This window comes from Pinus tabuliformis, chromosome 4_2 (genome assembly GCF_031772625.1).
Source record: "Pinus tabuliformis cultivar Carrire ecotype Pingquan chromosome 4_2, CPIR1, whole genome shotgun sequence".
Classification (NCBI taxonomy): domain Eukaryota; kingdom Viridiplantae; phylum Streptophyta; class Pinopsida; order Pinales; family Pinaceae; genus Pinus; species Pinus tabuliformis.
In genome coordinates this window covers 88,382,042-88,401,669 of record NC_142304.1, presented here as the reverse complement: position 1 = coordinate 88,401,669, position 19,628 = coordinate 88,382,042, and positions in this window count along the sequence as shown.

Genomic DNA, 19,628 nt, shown 5'->3' with positions numbered 1-19,628 from the left:
TTCCATGTCACGCCACGACCGAAACCAGTGGCATCCAAGCCTAGGGAAACTTGGGGTTTCCATGTCGCACCCTGGCGCCCGAGCCTGGGAAACCTAGGGATTCCATATCATGCCATGGTCGAAACCAGCAACGCCCATGTCTAGGGAAACTTGGGGTTTCCATGTCCTGCCCTTGATGGAACCGCGAGTTTCCACATTTTACGGCACGATGCAAACGCAAGGTTTTCAACAATGCCCCAATGCAGGGAACTTGGGGTTTCCATGGTGATGTAAACCAGCTCACAAATCTAGGGAACTTGGGGTGTTTCGAAACCGCTACACAAGTCTGGGGAACTCGCGATTTCCATGTCGCGGTGCAGCCAAAACCACTGACAGAAACCACCCAAGTCTGGGAAACCTGGGGTTTCCATGTTGTGGCACACCCTAAATCACCAGAGAGTCTATGGAACTTCAGATTTCCATGTCGTGGGGTGACGAAAAGCCACCAAAGTCTGGGGAACTCGGGGTGTCGATTGCGTGGTGCGATGGAAACTACTACCCGAGTTAGTGGACACATGAGGTTTCCATTTTGGGTCACGAAAAAAATTTCTACCCAAGTCTGGGAAACGTGGGGTTCCCATGTCGCTCACGCTGTGGCTAAAACTACTACCCAAGTTTGGGGAGCTTCGGGTTTCCATGTCATCACACGATAGGGAATGACTGGCCAAGTTTGGGGAGCTTCAGGTTTCCATTTCATCGCGTGACAGGGAACGACAGCCCAAGTCTACCAAACATGGGGCTTTCCATTCCGTGGCATGAGAAGAACCACCCAATTATGGGAAACTCGGGGTCTTCTATGTCCCATCACAATAGAAACCGTGACCTCAGTGCAGGGAACTCGGGTTTCCATACCATAAAATGACAGAGAAACGTCCAAGCCTGTGAAACCTAGGGGCTTCTATTTCATGGCATGAGGGAAACCGGCTAATTCTGGGAACCTCTGGGGTCTCAATCTCCCCCCCAGGCGTAAACTACGGCCTTGGTGCGGGGAACTTGGGTTTCCATGTTGCAACATGACCGAAATCACCCAATTTTATGGAACTCATGGTTTCCATGTTTCGGAACGATGAAGAAACGCCCAAGTCTTGCAAACTCAGGGTTTCCATTTCATAGCAGGGTGGAAATCGATTGCTTGGTTTGTCTCTAGAAATTGGGGTTTCCATGGCTCGTTGTGACGGGAGCTGTCAAGGTGTAGGGAAAGCAGGGTTTCCCTGCCCCACCATGACGACAGCTTCCCAAGTGTGAGAAATCTAGGGTTTCCATGTCCCATCGCGCCAGAAACCTCTACCACATACAGGGCGAGGGGGCCTCAGGTGTCAAGTATTCGAGTCGGGAGCACCCAAGAGAGTTGAAATATTGAGCCCATATTACAGGCACCCGTGTTCAGTTATATGCGACTCGTGTGAGAATTCGGTTATATGCGAAGACTTGGCATGACATTTTCTTATGCACAATGGTGATGGGCACACTCATAGTGGGCATGCCATGTTGGGCAAGGTGCACACCCCTTGATATGTGCATGATGGGTGAGTCACCAACGTAAGGTGTACGGGCGACCCTTGTTGGGTGCCCTGATGAAAGAGGTGACCATGTGCAAACGTGTTAGGACGTGGGCAAGTGTGAAATGTGCGATGACAGGTGTAATCGACTAAGTGTTGGAGTCGACCCATGGGTGCGTTGATGCACATGAAGGGATGCGGCAGTTCATTGGAATGGTGTGTGTCGAGGTTATGTGGCAGGTTAGCTGGGCATGCATGTTGATGGAGCCGACTCTTGTTATCCCCGGGAGACACTGCCCTTGGGCGAAAGGATGTGTATAAGTAAGGAGGATGGTGTTTGACGAAGGGACGTCGAACTCAAACTTCCACATCGCAGAACAAGTGCGAAGGAAGGAGTTGGGCGAAAACATAAGGAAGAGAAGGACGCGGGTAAGAGGGCCACAATGATGGGTAGATTACAGTAGGCAGGTCAGACTTGGTAGTGTGAATAGGAAGACCGAGGCGGGTTACTAACCGGGTAGGCAGGCCGCACTGCGTGTGGCCCATGCATCCTCACTATGGACCGCAACGACAGGCAGAGTTTGGACACTGCAGAACGAAAAGTCGGGTGGACAGGTTCGTAGTTCAGGTGTGGAGTTGTGTCGTGTAGGCCACGGGCAGTGCAACATGAACACACAACATGATGGGTTGAAAGAATAATTAAAGAAGATAAATTGATGGTAAGTTATTTTTGTTGCATTATTAATAACACTTATTGGAAAATTGACTGAATGGTGAAGTAGGTGCAGACTGTGTACTCAAGTATTGATTAAAGGAAATGTACAGCGGTGCCGCACCCGGTTATGTGTGGTTGAAATACTACCACTAGGATAGGAGCATGACATGGGGTCTCCCAGTCCCTCCTCGACAAAAGTCGCCAAATTGCGGGAACTTGGGGATTCCATGTCTCACCTTGTCGAAAGCCTCCCAAGTTCGGGAAATTTGGGGTTTCCATGTATTGTCGCGATGGAAATCACCCCAGGTGCAGTAAACTTGGTGTACATCGAGTCTGCAAGCTCACATTAAGAAACAGGCTCGGTTGGTCAAGAGAATGAAGGTTTCTTCATTGGTAAAGGATCTCGCTAAGGATCAAAGGTTGGAGTCTCTTTTAGATCTAGTCCACCAAGGACTATCAAAAGTTGAAAGAACAACATAGTGTCGGGGAACGAAGTGCCGAAGAAACTAAGTGCAGAGAGGAGGAAGGACTTGACTTATGCTTGGAGGATATTCTTGTCAAGGGTCTAGGGCTTTGCAATGACCAATAAGAAGCTTCAATAAAAGAAATTTAAGAAAGGTTTTTCCTCTCTAAGAGAGAGAGGTTTTTCCCTGGCAAAAGCTTCAATAAAATAAATTTAAGAGAGGGTTTTCCTCTCTGAGAGAGAGAGAGAGGTTTTTCCCTATCTGTTATAGACATTTTTGTGCCCTACAACACAAACCATGAAATGTCCATAAAGCAAGGGCTCCTAAGTCCCTAAAAGTGTTGTTCTAACCCATAAAGGAACAAGGTAAACAGATTACAGCTTCTCCCAGAAGTTCTCCATGAAAAACTACTCAAAATTGGTCAAAACAGGATCATTGCAGTTGCTCCACTGGCTAGGTGCGTTGCATCTCACCCAAATACACTGTGAGGGTGCGTTGCATTTTAAAAGTCCCTTTTGTGGGGTGCGATGGGCGAGAAATGACAAATGGAAGTGTCAATCCGCGAGGTGGAGAGGCAATGGAAGCTTCCAGAACCTTCTCCTGTGACACTTGCCTCATTGAATTCGACCAAGGATGAGTAAGAGGCCCTCAGTCTCCAAGTGGAAGCAAGAACTGACAGAGAGAAGAAACTAATCAAATCACAAGCTGACTCATTCTCCTTACAGATATCTATATATGGATCCCTCATCCCAGAGATCCAAGGGGCTGGAATTTTGCATACTCTAAGGAATTGTTGTTGGTTTCTAGAGACAAACATCAGATTGTTGGGTGATCTACGCTTTTCTTGAGGTGAAGAGGGGCTTCTTTGCTGGGAGGTTGATGCTGGGTCGGAACAACTGGTTGTAACTCCTCCTGGATGTTTTCTTGTTTATCAATAAAAGCTATTTGAATTTTCCTCCATGCTTTTGTAGCATTGATACTTGTTACATTTGTATGGTTAATTTAAATCTGATCCTAAATTGTTTATGAATATAGATCCATGTCTTTGTATAGGGTTATGCTTCTGTGATCTTACAGGTACTTTGTGAAGCTGGGCGTGCAAGGGAGCAGGTAGCTGGGGACTATCAAAGAAGAGAGGGATCGAATCAAAGGATTAGCGCAAGACAGAGGTTGGTCTTTCTATTCCTCTCTATCTATAATTCATAAAGGAAAAACATAAGTAGCTTTTCACTGTTTGTTTCTAAGGCAGTTGTCACACCTTAGTGGGATAGAGCAGTTCTAAATAGACACTTTTCCCTGTAACACTGGCAGAGAGCCAACATTTTGTGTTCTTGTTCTTATGTGTTTGGCACCAGTTTGATGAAGTAAACACACATGCATTAATAAGAAGAGAAGAAGATTAAGATAACAAGATAAATTGTAAAAGAGCTTCACAAATTGTTATCAAGTCTAGAAGAATCCTGATATACCCCATTGCCCCAGATTCTTCAACGTGGTATCGGAGCTAAGGTGACACATTAAGGAAAGGGAATCTCAAGAACATCTGCAAGGTTGAAGCATCAAGCCAAGAAGTCTCAATCACGTCAAGAACAAGAAGGTCTACTGTCTATCATCCATCATGGAAGACTACAAGTCAAGAAGAAATGCCTTGTATAAAGGCTCCTACAAGAAGAACAAATCAAAGAGGGACCTACATCAAGCTACACCATATTGAAAAATGAAAGGCACTATGAGTCAAGTCATCAAGCAAGTCCATTTGAAGAAAGCAACTTGAAGAACATCAAGATCTAAGGAAGGCAAGCCATCAAGTCTTCAAGAAGAAATCAAGTTCACTACATCTAAAACTTTATCAATTAAGTATATGTCCCCTTCTGAGTATACCTCAATGTCTTTTTTCAAGGATAGTAAAAAATTGGTTGGGACCACTACATGTCCAAAGTCCAATGATTTGGATGCCAAGAATATGGACGCTACAAAAGGGATTGTCCTAAACTTAAGAAGGATAACAACAACAAGAGAAAAAGGGAAGAAGCTCATGTAACTCAAGAAGTGAAAGAAGATGACAAGAAGTAAAAGAAGGAAGGTCCTCCTATGACTAATTCAACCTCTTTGCTTAACGTCTTCTTTTAAAGTTTTGAGTAGTATAGGAGCATATAGAAATAGAACAGATTGCATGGTTAAAGATATCTTCTATAATATAGGAGCATAGTGTAGATATAGCTCAAGATATTCACATAGAAGGAGCATAACTATTATAGGGTCTCATCCACAATGAAAAAATGATTGATCATGATCAAAATACTTAGAAGGCCTCCATCATCAAAGGAAGAAACATTTGCAAGGTAAGGGTTTTCAAGATCCTCTAATAGAATCTTCAAAATAAGGTTTGTACATAAGGGGGTAGATGTTTCATTGGGAGTCCCATTGATGGGATTCAAGAAAGGATGATATACAGGCAAGAGCAGATGAAGCAAGAAAGGCTACACCAATCAAGGAGAACTATCAAATAAAGCCGAGATGATAAAAGCATAATCAAGATGAGGTATGTATGCATCAAAGTTTAAGTCATGTCATCATATATATTGTGTCATGGAAAAAGTTCTAGAATCATGATCAAGAATAAAAGGATCTCTTTCGCCAACGATATGCTCGAAGGCATGTACTACAATGGAGTAAAGGTCAACATGAAGAAGTGCTCTCATAAGGAGTATAAGGTGGTTGACTAATCAATCCAAGAAGAAGAAAATGAAGAAAGAGATCAAGCATGTGAACAACATCGCGGTCACAAAGAATAACCATTTGACAAGATTCCTCAACATCTCTCGAAAGAAGGCATGGAAACTCTGACAAAGGAAGAAAAATATCAAAGGACCCTTGACACCTATGAAGGCCTTGGAGATAGTAAGGTGCAGATAACTGATTCAACTCTACAAATATGTCATGATGAAGAGGCCATCCAACAAAAGCACCATTTGATGTTGAAGAAATATCATGATGAAGTCATGAAGGGCCACTAAATCAAAGTATGGGAACAAGCAAGTACAACTAAGCATCCATGTGATAAGTATTATGAAGGATAGACAAGATGAAAAAGGAGTAGCTAGATGACAAAAAGAACCTGATATATATCAAGAAGGCCACTTTCCATGAAGGGAGCAATGACATGACAAACCAAGAGGGAAAGTGATTGATGGCTAGTACCCTACCAAGAAGAAGTTCAAACAAAGACTTCATGAAATTGAAGGAAAGAAGGAGATCAAGTAGCTGAAGGACCCACGAAGAAGAATTTGTTGATGAATGGACAAGTCCCTAGCTAAGAGGGAGTTCTAACAAGTTCCAAACTACAAGGGAGCTTTGGAAAGTTCCTTACCAGAGGAAACTTGGGCATGTCTTCCTTAATCAAAGGGAAGAGATAGACATAAAATTCGTGTCTTCACTTGGCAAGAAAGAATGGGAGGATTGGGTAATAATTTGGCATTTGATGCTCTTTGAGGATGTGTAGGGAATCCAAGACAAGAGTAGGCAAGAGGAGCAATATTCTTTGAGGGCTCGGAACACAAGACAAGAATTGTCCTAGAAGATCATACGCAGGGAACACCTGGGTGGGTATGTACCTTGAGAGACAATGACTAAGGTGTTTATAAGCCATTGGCCTCACCAAAATTGTGCTCTAATCTTACGAACGGATGTGGAATGAAGGTCAACTGGATGCCCAAATGGTGGAGGGAGCGTGCATAAAAATAGGAGGATGCATTGTGGTGGAGGATCATCACACTTGGAGTGAACATTCAAGTGAGAGGTGTGAAGTGTGAGCAAGCCTTTTGCAGTTTTGTGGAAGAGTAGGCCATGCGGATGTGCCCGCACAATGGGCGAACTAGATAGGGCATTCGTGCAGGGCTGAATGATGAGTGAACCAGGTAGGGCGTTCGTGCAGAGCTAAACAACGGGTGAACCAGGTAGGGCATTCATGCAGAGCTGAACGAAGGGTAAACCTAGTAGGGCATTCGTGCAGGGGTGAACGACAAGCGTGCTGGGCAACTCGGTGAGGGTTTCCACCGAACAAGCTAAACGACCGGTTGGTGGTTAGTGTAGGACGACACGATGAGGGTGTCAGCCAAGCAAAAGGTGCTTGAACTAGAGATCGTAAATGGGAGTTTTTGTAGGTGATGCTACGTGCGGCCCACTGAATGAAGGGAGGTCGAAACTATGAATGAGAGTTTGGGCGAGTGGCAACACGGGTGCGTGTGCGCCCGCCGAATGAAGGAACAGTTGCGCGAAACAATAATGTCATGTAGGGTAACATGGTGAGGGTGTTTGTTGAATGAATGGAGAGTGAGCTAGGTGAAGAAGTGCGACGGGGTGTTAAAAATAGCGACTGATGTGTGAACGTGCCAGGTAGGTGTGCACGGTGACACGGGTGGGTGCCCAAGTTGGGAAAATAGCACGACGAGATGAGCAAACATGTTCAGGGGTGAACGAAGAGTTGGGAAGAATCTGTGGCGACCGTTCAAGTGTGCCAACGAGCTGGGCAACCGAGTTTACCGAAAGTTGAAAAATTGGCAGAGTGTAAATTTGGGGTTTCCTCCAAGATTTTACTTATACATGAAATAGATATATATATATATATATATATATATATATATATATATATATATATATATATATATATATATATATATATATATATATATATATATATATATATATATATATATATAGATATACAGACAGACTCACATCGGGGAGTTGCCCCTCCCTTTATACTGTTGTGAATTTCTATATGTTAATGTTGTTATGATAAATGGTTATGGTTTTCATCGTGTATAAAGGATAACTAATACTTGGTAATGAAAAATAAACTAAGTACGAATGTTAGGCGTAGTCCACAATCATAAGTATTGGTGAAAAGAAAGTGGTTGGTGGTGCTGCACCTTGCTATAGTGCGGTTGGAAGAGTACTACCACTATAGGGGCATGATAGGGTGGGTCGTTTGAGGGCGCCCGTGTAAACTCGTTCGGGCGGGTCATTTGAGAGCGTTCGTGTAAACTCGTTCGGGTAGGTCATTTGAGGGAGCCGCCGTAAACTCATTTGGTCAGGGCGTTCAGTGTGAGGGCACGCCCGGGCACATGAGCTCGCATCAAAATTGCTAAGTTGTGACCCAGGGTGGTCTTTGTGCACGTTCATGTAGCTCATTTTCCTGGCTCTCCCTTGTGCCTTCATTTCGGTCATGTGTGGGTGCCCATGTAAACTCGGTCTGGTCGGGTCGAGTCAGGTTGGGTCATGTCATGTTGTGTGAGGGCACCCATGAAAACCCGTTTAGTTGGGTCGGGTCGGGTCATATGAGGGCACCCATGTAAACTCGTTTGGGCGTAGTCTTTCTTTTCATGTGAAAAGTGGGCTGGTAATTGAGATGTTTGTTCAGTTTTGCCTGAAGGATGGCCTTGGGTCATTTGTAGGGTGGTTAATTCTCATCTACTCTCCATCCCCACTCAGCAGCACATGAGAGGTAATGATGGCCATGCTCATCTTGGTCCCTGGGTCAGCTTTTCGCGTGAAAGGTGGGTTGGTAATTGAGCTGTTTCTTTGGGTTTTCTTGAAGAATGGCCTTGGGTCATTTGTAGGGTGGTCGATTTTCATCTTCTCTCCATCCTCACTCGGTAGCACATGAGCAGTAATGTTGGCCATGCTCCTCCCGGGAGGCATATGTGAACAATTACCCTTCTACTCTCCAAGTTCTTGGAGTTGTATGGTATGTTGTGTTGTGGCTCATAGGCTCGTCCTGGTCCCTCGTGCCCGTCCAAATGATACAAGTGATAGGTTTTCTTTTCGTGTGAAAGGTGGGTTGGTAATTGAGTTGTTTTTTTAGGTTTTCTTGAAGAATGGCCTTGGGTCATTTGTAGGGTGGCTGATTTTTATCTTCTCTCCATCCCCACTCAGTAGCACATGAGCAGTAATGTTGGCCATGCTCGTCCCAGGAGGCATATGTGAACAATTCCCCTTCTACTCTCCAACCTCTTAGAGTTGTATGGGTTGTTGTGGTGTGGCTCCTGCGCTCATCCTGGTCCCTCGTGCCCATCCAAATGATACAAGTGATAGGTTTTCTTTTCGTGTGAAAGGTGGGTAGGTAATTGAGCTGGTCTTTTGGGTTTGTCTGAAGAATGGCCTTGGGTCATTTGTAGGGTGCCCAATTTTAATTGTCTCTCCATCCCCAATGGGTAGCACATGAGCGGTAATGTTGGCCATGCTCGTCCTGGGAGGCATATGTGAACAATTCCCCTTATGCTCTCCAAGTTCTTGGAGTTGTATGGGTTATTGTGGTGTGGCTACTAGGCTCGTCTTGGTCCCTCGTGCCCATCCAAATGATACAAGTGACAAGTTTGCTTTCTGTGTGAAAGTTGGGTTGGTAATTGAGTTGTCTTTTTGGGCTTGCCTGAACGATGGCCTTGGGTCATTTGTAGGGTGGCAAATTTTCATCCTCTCTGCATTCCCACTCGGTAGCACATGAGCGGTAATGTTGGCCATGCTCATCCCGGGAGGCATATGTGAACAATTCCCCTTCTGCTCTCTAAGTTCTTGGAGTTGTATGGGTTGTTGTGGTGTGGCTCCCTGGCTCATCCTAGTCCCCTCATGCCCATACAAATGATACAAGTGACAGGTTTTATTTCTGTGTGAAAGGTGGGTTGGTAATTGAGTTGTTTTTTCGAGTTTGCCTAAAGAATGGCCTTGGGCCATTTGTAGGGTGGCTGATTTTCATCTTCTCTCCATACCCACTTGGTATCACATGAGCAGTAATGTTGGCCATGTTCTTCCTCGGAGGCATATGTGAACAATTCCCCTTCTTCTCTCCAAGTTCTTGGAGTTGTATGGGTTTTTGTGGTGTGGCTCCTGGGCTCGTCCTGGTCCCTCGTTCCCATCCAAATGATACAAGCGATAGGTTTTCCTTTCATGTGAAAGGTGGGTTGGTAATTGAGTTATTGTTTTGGGTTTGACTGAGGGATGACCTTGGGTCATTCGTAGGGTGGCCGATTTTCATCTGCTCTCCATCCCCACTCGATAACACATGAGCGATAATGTTGGCCATGTGCGTCTCAGGAGGCATATGTGAACAATTCCCCTTCTTTTGTCCAAGTTCTTGGAGTTGTATGGGCTATTGTGGTGTGGCTCCCGGGTTTTTCCTGGCCCCTCGTGCCCATCCAAATGATACAAGTGATAGGTTTTCTTTTCGTGTGAAAGGTGGGTTGGTAATTGAGTTGTTTTGTTGAGTTTTCTTGAAGAGATGGCCTTTGGTCATTTCTAGGGTGGCCGATTTTCATCTTCTCTCCATCCCCACTCGGTAGAACATGAGTGGTAATGTTGGCCATGGTCATCCTAGGAGGTATATGTGAAAAATTCCCGTTCTGCTCTCCAATTTCGTGGAGTTGTATGGGTATTGTGGTGTGGCTCCTAGCCTCTTCTTGGTCCTGTGTGCCCATCCAAATGATAAAAGTGACAAGTTTTCTTTCCGTGTGAAAGGTGGGTTGGTAATTGAGTTATTTTTTTAGGTTTTCCTGAATGATGGCCTTGGGTCATTTGTAGGGTAGCTGATTTTCATCTTCTCCCCATCCCCACTCAGTATCACATGAGCAGTAATGTTGGCAATGCTCATCCTGGGAGGCATATGTGAACAATTCCCCTTCTCCTCTCTAATTTCTTGGAGTTGTATGGGTTGTTGTGGTGTGGCTCCCTGGCTTGTCCTGGTCCCATCATGCCCATCCAAATGATACAAGTGACAAGTTTTCTTTTCGTGTGAAAGGTGGGTTGGTAATTGAGTTTTTTTTTTGGGTTTGCCTGAACAATAGCCTTGGGTCGTTTGTAGGGTGGCCGATTTTCATCGTCTCTCCATCCCCACTCGGTAGCACATGAGCGGTAATGTTGGTCGTGCTTGTCCCAGGAGGCAAATGTGAACAATTCCCTCTATCTAGATTTTCCAGAGTAGTCACTTTTGTTCCTTTTCGACTCTTTAAAAGAAAAGGTCCATATGGCCACTTGCCACTTCAGGCTCATTAAAAATCGAAGGAGACTAGAGTGATCTTTATCTTTTTCTCGATTCTTAAAAACTGAAAAATAAAAGTTGTGTCAAGGCGTCATTAAAATTAATTGAAAATAGAATAACATCCATGTTCCTTAGTTGATCTTAGGTTGAGATATATAGCAAAAAATCCGGAATCCACCAATCAAGGAATCCCTTTTGACGGGAATCCTAATCCGTTTTCCTCTTGGGGAAATATTGGTGCTCCCTACATGGCCACATTGTGCCTCTCAGGGATTACCATTGGCCTACCAGTATGGTTGTTTTCAACCTCTGTGGTTCAAAATGTCATCATTCCTTCGCAATCGAATTAGCCTCAAATTGATACTAAAGTTGACCCTTCACCTTCTTCTTCATTTGTTTCTCCCTCCCCTTATTCCTCTTCGCTTGGCGAAAGTAGTGATGCTAGTAACCAGGTGGCTGAGAAGAAGAAGAAAGGGAAGGAGAAGAAGAAGAACCAATTCAGCAAGGGGGCAACCATGCTTCATCTGGTGAAAAATTGCACGTTAGACTTTCCTAAGCCAAATTTCCATGCGTAGTTTGTGTAGGTGACCATTTTTCTCGAGACTGTCCTTACTTTCCTCCGATCTTGAGAGAATGGTCTCCCCATTCACAGCATCCTATGTCATCAACTTCTGGAGATCATGTTGATAACACACCTTCAACTAGTGATAGTAAAGTTCATGGATATACAAGAAAGGTTAGATTTCCATGTAAGTAATGTGAAGGGAACCATACCCTTCACCTTTGTCCTCTTTTAGATGAAGCCAAAAGAGTGTTAGTTAATTGTCCTGCATCATTGCAACGACTTCCATCTGGCTACAGGAAACTCTCCCCAAGTCCTTTACTAGTTGAAAAACCGACTGAATTAAATCAAACGTCAGTCGAAACCACTCTCTCTGAAAGTGAATCTTATGATTCTATACTCAACCAAAGTCAACAGGTCGAGGTGATAGTTGACCTAGTTTTACCTTCAGAAAATTGTGCCCTTCCCAAAGAGAGTGAGAATGATACCATTCAAATCCTCATTGTTACTTCATATACCAATGAAATTGGGGGCAATCCACCCGTTCCTTCGCAACAGGAGGAAAACCCCCCAGTTCTCACAACTCGATGGGTTAATTCATCCATTTATTTGGTACCCTCTCCAAATAGTCTAGTTACTTCCTTTGATTGGAATCAACTAGCAAGATCCCACATTCCTTCTTATGTACCTTTTCGGATCATAGTACAAGTTTGTAAAATGATCGTGTCTAGCACTATTATAGATGAATGATCATCAGTGAGTATCCTTTCCTCAACTGCTTGGAAAGTTCTTGGTTCACCATCGCTTACGCTTGTTACATAGAATCTATTAGGATTTAACAAAGGAACCAGTTGACCATTAGGGATCCTTCCTATGTTACCGATCACTGTGGGAAGGAAAACTGTTTTGAACATGATGGTAGTCCCAGGACTGTTAGATTACAATCTACTCCTTAGACATGACTATGTTTATAACATGGAAGCTATTGTTTCAACACTCTTCCGAGTGATGCATTTCCCGCATGAAAGCAAGATTGTCACCATTGACCAGCTTTCATTTCCCGGTCCAAACATAGCTCCAAGTCAATCATCATCCCTAAATGGTCCTTTTACATCAATAGTATCTCTTGAACCTTCATTCCATCCACCTGATTTCCATGAGTAGTCTGGTGAATGTAACAAAGCTTTGGGGGCATGCACCCTTGTTTATTCTACGAACGAACCTAGCTAAAAAGATAAGTTTCCCTATAGGTTATGTGATTGGTATGACACACCATTCACCTTTGTCTATTCTGCGGATGAAGCTAAGGAATTGTTTTGTCTTCTAGATGAAACCATCCTACCTAACCACAATGATATCCATATGGTTACAGGAGACTCTCCTTTTCATCATGCTGGGGGCATGGAAACCTTTTTCATTTTCAATTTTCATTTCCAATTTTTAGTTTTTTCATTTCTAGCTTTTTAGTTTTGTCGTTTCTGGCTTGCGTAAAAATGAAACTAAAACCGAGCATAGTTCCCCCATGGTTCAAGCTTGTTAAAAAATGAAGCCACCTTCAGGTAATTAACCTTTGTGATTTCCATTCTATCAGCCTTTGGGGCCTTGGTTGTGTACCTCTCATCACCTCCATTCTTTTGGCCGATCATACGCTTCCACTTGGTTGTTTACCCTTTTTTGAAGAACAGTTGGGACGAGTGGTCTTATTAGCCAAACTCTCCACAAAGATCACCATGTTTTGAGAAGTTCAAAGCTTACCTGGAACCAGTTGCTAACCTATACACCACTCATTCCTCAAAACTGAGTCTCCTTTAAACCCTTTTCAAACTCATTAAATATGAAAATATTATCGAGAAATTGGCCTTTCCAACTTGTTCAAGTGATTGAAAATATCATCCCTCCTATATATTTTAATATTTTTTTAACTTGAGGGATTATCTCATGAAAAAGTTCAAGCGCTTGTCTTTTTCAGCTCATTAAAATGATCGAAAAGTCATCCCTTTTGTATTATTTTATCCTTTTTCGGACCAAGGGATTATTCTATGAAAAAGAACTTCTGGAGTTTTCCCTTTGTCCCTTTTCAAACTCTCTAAACATGAAAATGACCAAGTTATCCTTGTCGTTAAACTCGTTAAAAAAATAGTGACAAACTTGTCCATTCTAGACAAGACCGAGTTTCACTGTCGCTAGACTCGTTAAAACATAGCGATAAGTTTGCCCGAAGGGAAAATTATAGAACAAGCATATGTTATCCTCCTCAAGCTTGAAAAAAATAAAGAGGTATTGGTCAGCAATGACTGGGGAAAAAAGGGAAAAAACTTGAAGAACTTATGGTAGCAAGTTGCTCTTGAACATGACACTTTCACTCCATCACCATTATTGAGTTGGGTTGGGTTATTCCATTCATTGGTCATCTCACCATTAGTCTCTCACACCATCCATCTTTTGGGTTTAATGCTACCAATCCATCTCAGTGTCTCCGACATGTTCAAGAGAAGTCATTAAGTTGAGAAATCACAATCCAATTAATGCCTCATCCACTGCAATACCTTCAACCTTCATTTTTTCATGGCTGCCATTCATGAACCCAGTGTCGTCAGATTGTTTTCACCTCCAGAAATAATTTTCTTCATTTCGTGTCATAGATGTGGGATACATAAAGGCCCTCTTACGATGAGTCACTTCTTGTCAACATCAGCTCATTATCCAAGAAGTTGACCTAGAAACACCCCTTTCAGGACTTTGAAGCTTGCATGCCTCAATTGCAAGTTTCTCACTTCTGGCGACAGGTTGACATCAATGGCCTTCGATCGAAATATTTTGCATGATGTTTGACATCGGATCACATATTCACACCACGTGAATTGTACTGTAGTACCTTGAGGGTCATTATCATTATCGGTGATTTTCTCACGTCTGTTAACAGCTCACATTATTTGCTAGTAATCAGGCGATGTCTTTCCATGTTTGACTTCAAAACATCTCTTCACATGGATTAAATTGTACATCGAGCGAAGATTGAATGAGTTTGAAGACCCCAGATCTATTTTCATCCATCTAGGCTGTGATATATTTAGGGATATAAAAACATCAAATGTACAAAGACGTTTCACAGATGGTCATCCAAACCAGGGATGATGACTCTACATCTGAAGAATCACCAGTTTGCATCTACAGATGACTATCTGATCTTTGTACATGAAATGAATTTATAAGGATGAGCATGGGAATGCTCGCCTCAGCTAGGTCATGAAAAATTATATTATGATGAATTGTATTGTAACTTATGCAGGTTAGCTTCTAGTTTGAAACCTCGGATCCTCATGATAAATCGTTTCACCCGACATCAAGATTTATGACTTCATGCTTTAGGGGGGAACTATTATGGACATATTTGGGCACTTTAACCCCAAACTTATATGTCAATAAACTAGGGCTCATCAACCCCTAAAAGAGTTGTTTCATACACTAAATGAACATGGTCATCTGATTACATCATTCCCCAAAAGTTCTACCTGAGAAACCATCCATAAATGGCCTAAACTGAACCATACTGACTACTACACTAGCCAGGTGAGATGCATACTAAGTGGTACACTACTCAGATGTGATGCACACTGATTAGGCCTTCTATAGGGTGCGATGGGTGAGGATGGACAAATGTCTGAGACAGTTTTCTAGGTGGTTGCTCATGGAATCTTCTAGAAACTTCTCCTATGACACCTACCTCTCTGAATTCGCCTAGGGATGAGTAAGAGATCCAAGAAATCTCCAAGTGGAAGCAAATGTAACAAGTGGAATGACACTAATCAAAAACCCAGAGATGACTCACACCCTTTGCACACATCTATAAATGGATCCCTCATCTAAGAGTTCTAAAGGCTGGAATATTGTGAATTGCAAGGAAGTGCTCATAGTTTGTAATTGAGGAAAGAGCATTATAGTGTTGGTGTGATCTTGTTGTTTCATGAGGTGAAGAGGGATTGATGCTGGGAGGATGATGCTAGATCAGACAACTGGGTTGTAATTATCCCTTCTATTTAATAAAGTTCTTCAATTTTTCTTCCATATAATTGTGAAATTGTGGATGTTATCATTTGTAAATGCTATTATATGTTCATTATATATCTAATTTTGTAATGCTTATGTTGTAATAGATCAAGATTCTTTGATGGTTATTTGTTACTGTGTTTCTACAGGTACTCTCCAAGTGGGATAAGTACGGGGAGGAGTTGCAAGCTCTGTCAAGGGGGAGAGAGATCAAGCAAGGGATTAAGCAGAAGTTCCAGGTTGGTTCCATTGTCTTTCTCTTATCTATTATGCATAGAATAAATCGTGAATTGCTTTAAACTATTGTTTCTAGGGTAGATGCCAAACATAGAGGGCTAGTCGTTCGAAAAGACACTAGTTTTCCCAGAAACAAATTGGCGACTCCACTAAGGAACGAATAGATGTTTGTTTGTTGTTGTTGTTTGTTTTATAAACTATAGACAGAGCCTGAAGTCATCCAGGTAGCCTTTGAACTACTCATGCTTTGCAATTGCATAGTAGATGAATGCTACTTCAGACAATCTCTAGTTTAGTTTATGAATTAAACATTTGACTTACAAGCATTCTAGATGCCCTTTTGGTAGCTCAGTAACCTATCAAGGCATTGCTCTATACTTTTCTCTTTACAGTCCATTATAGCTCAACTTATCTCACTGAAAACAGTTGCTCATATGAGCCAAAACCCACTTCAGTTGTGCTCCCTGGCCCATCCCACTGTCTGTCACTGTAAGCCAGTATGCATCACACCTCCTGAGTGTGTAAAGTGCGATTCATCCCTGTTTCTATGAAGCCTAGGTGCAACGACTGACTAAACCTATTTCCATTCTAGAAATTATGGTTTTTTTGTCCTTGTTTTCAGTTTTGTTTAGTTGTTTTTGCTACTTATGAACAGTGCCTCATTACTGAAGCCTACTAACATCACATAGATTAGCGTCCATTAGTTTAGGATTAGTGAATGTTTCTATGTATTTGTCCATCATTTACAATACTTTGTCGAAAATTTGCTTAAATCAATCAATCATTTTGGTACAAAAGTGTCGTAACTGTCATTTTGTGTCAAAAAGAGAAGTTTCGTGGATTCTTCCTTCCTTGGATAGTCGATTGAACTTTTCGTCATGCATTTGGTTTGATTTGTTTATATTCAAAGTTTCAAAAGCATTATTTTATTCAAAATTGAAAAGTGTCATTTAGTATTCCTTTCTCTTTTGAAGAAGAAATTGTCGAAAATGTCATTTTGAAAGAAATATTTCAGATCTTTGTTGCATTTAGTTTTCCTTTTTGGCATTTTTACATTAAGGAGAACAAAAAAACAAATACATGCATTTGAATTTGCATTTACTTTGTGTGTGAAAAATGATTTAGGAAAATGAACTAGTGTGTGCTCTTTGCTCTTTGTTTCAAAGAATTGTAATATTCTTTCCCTAGTAGCTAGGATTTTCATTGCTCAAAAGAAACAAAGATTGTTTATCATTGTAGATTGAATTTTAGGAATTTAAAATCAACATCATGTGGTGAACCATTGAAAGGAAATCATTAAACAAGATCAACTCTAAAATAAATTTCAATGAACCTAACAACACTTTGGAACTTAACGCAACACATATAGAGGTCTAGGCTAGAAACATGTTCTGGCATCATAAAAACTAGTAACAATCATTTTCATTGAAGGTTGGGTGATTCCTCCTCCTTGATATGACCAGTGCTAGCATGAACTTGTGCTCCTCGTACTGTCACATACATATTATGAGACCACAATAGGCTTATACCCTTTATCCATAGGAAGCCGAGTCTGCCACCTTATTGATTGCAATGCACTGAACACAGCATTCAGGAAGATTGACTTTCATACATAAGTCCTTGGTAATTTCTCTTTAATTTATCACCAAGGTGTATATTGTAGTTTTGCGATTGGTTTGGTAATCCCTCTGTCTAGATTTTCTAGAGTAGTCACTTTCGTTCCTTTTCGACTCCTTAAAAGAAAATGTCCATCTGAGCACTTGTCACTTCAGGCTCATTAAAAATCGAAGGAGACTAGAGTCATCTTTAGCTTTTTCTCGACTCTTAAAAATTGAAAAAGCAAAGTTGTGTGAAGGCATCATTAAAATTAATTGAAATCGGAATAAAATCCCTGTTCCTTAGTTGATATTAAGTTGATACATATGGCAAAAAATCCAGAATCCACCAATCAAGGAATCCCTTAAGAGGGGAATCCTAGTCCTTTTTCCTCTTTGGGAAATATTGGTGCTCCATACATGGCCACATTATCCCTCCCGGGAATTGCCATTGGGCTACTAGTATGGCTATTTTCAACCTCTGTGGTTCAAAATGTCATCATTCCTCCACCATCAAATTAGCCTCTAGTTGATATTGAAGTTGACCCTTCACCTTCTTCTTCGTTTGTTTCTACCTCCCCTTATTCCTCTTCTCTTGGTGAAAGTAGTGATGCTAGTAACTAGGTGGTTGAGAAAAAGAAGAAAGGGAAGGAGAAGAAGAAGAAACCAATTCAACAAGGGGGCAACCATGCTTCATCTGGTGAAAATCCACACACTAGACTTTCCAAAGCCAAATTTCCATGCGTAGTTTGTGCTGGTGACCATTTTTCTCGAGACTGTCCTTGCTTTCCTTCGATCTTGAGAGAATGGTCTCCCCGTTCATAGCATATTGTGTCATCAACTTCTGGAGATCATGTTGATAACACACCTTCAACTAGTGATAGTAAAGTTCATGGAAAGACAAGAAAGGTTAGATTTCCATGTAATTTATGTGAAGGGAACCATACCCTTCACCTTTGTCCTTTTTTGGATGAAGCCAAAAAAGTTTTGGATAACCATGCTGCATCACTGCAGCGACTTCCATCTGGCTACAAGAAACTCTCCCCAAGTCCTTTATTAGTTGAAAAACTAACTGACTTAAATCAACCGTCGGTTGAAACCACTCTCTCTGAAAGTGAATCTCATGAGTCTATACCCTACCAAAGTCAACAAGTCGAGTTGACAGTTGACCTAGTTTTACCTTCAAAAAAGCATACCCTTCCTGAAGAGAGTGAGAATGATACCATTCAAATCCTCCTTGTTACTTCAGATACTAATGAACTTGGGGGAAATCTGCCCATTCCTTTGCAACAGGAGGAAAACCCCCCACTTCTCGTAACTCAAGGGGTTAATTCATCCATTTATTCAGTACCCTCTCCAAGTAGTCTAGTCACTTCCTTTGATTAGAATTCACTAACAAGATCTTTCCTTCCTTCTTATGTACCTTTTCAGATCATAGTACAAGTTCATAAAATAATCGTGCCTGGCACTATTATAGATGAAGGGACATCAGTGTGTATCCTTTCCTCAACTTCTTGGAAAGCACTTGGTTCGCCATCACTTACACCTGTTACACAAAATCTGTTAGGCTTTAACAAAGGAACCAGTTGACCGTTACGGATCCTTCCTAAGTTACCTATCACTTTGGGAAGTAAAATTGTTCATCTGAACATGATGGTAGTCCCAGGACCGCTAGATAATAATTCACTCCTTGGACATGACTATGTTTATAACATGGAAGCTATTGTTTCAAAACTCTTCCGAGTGATGCGTTTCCCGCATGAAAGTAAGATTTTCACCATTGACCAGCTTTCATTTCCCAGTCCAAACATAGCTCCAAGTCAATCATCATCCCTAAACGTTCCTTTTACATCAGCAGTATCTCTTGAACCTTCATTCCATGAACCTTCATTCCATCCACCTGATTTCCATGAGTAGTCTGGTGAATGTAATGAAGCTTAGGGGGCATGCACCCTTGTCTATTCTGCGGACAAACCTAGCTGAAAAGATAAGTTTCCCTTTAGGTTATGTGATTGGTGTGACACACCATTCACCTTTGTCTATTCTACGGACGAAGCTAAGGAAGTGTTTTGTATTTTGGATGGAACCATCCTACCTAACCACAGTGATATCCACATGGTTATAGGTGACTCTCCTTTTCATCATGCTGGGGACATGCAAACCCTTTTCATTTTCAACTTTCATTTCCAATTTTTAGTTTTGTCATTTCTAGCTTTTTAGTTTTGTCGTTTCTGGATTTTTAGTTTTGCTGTTTCTAGCTTGCATAAAAATGAAACTAAAACCGAGCATAGTTCCCCCATGGTTCAAGCTTGTTAAAAAATGAACCCACCTTCAGGAAATCAACCTTTGTGATTGCCATTCTATCAGCCTTTTGAGCCTTGGTTGTGTACCTCTCATCACCTCCATTCTTTTGGCTGATCATATGCTTCCACTTGGTT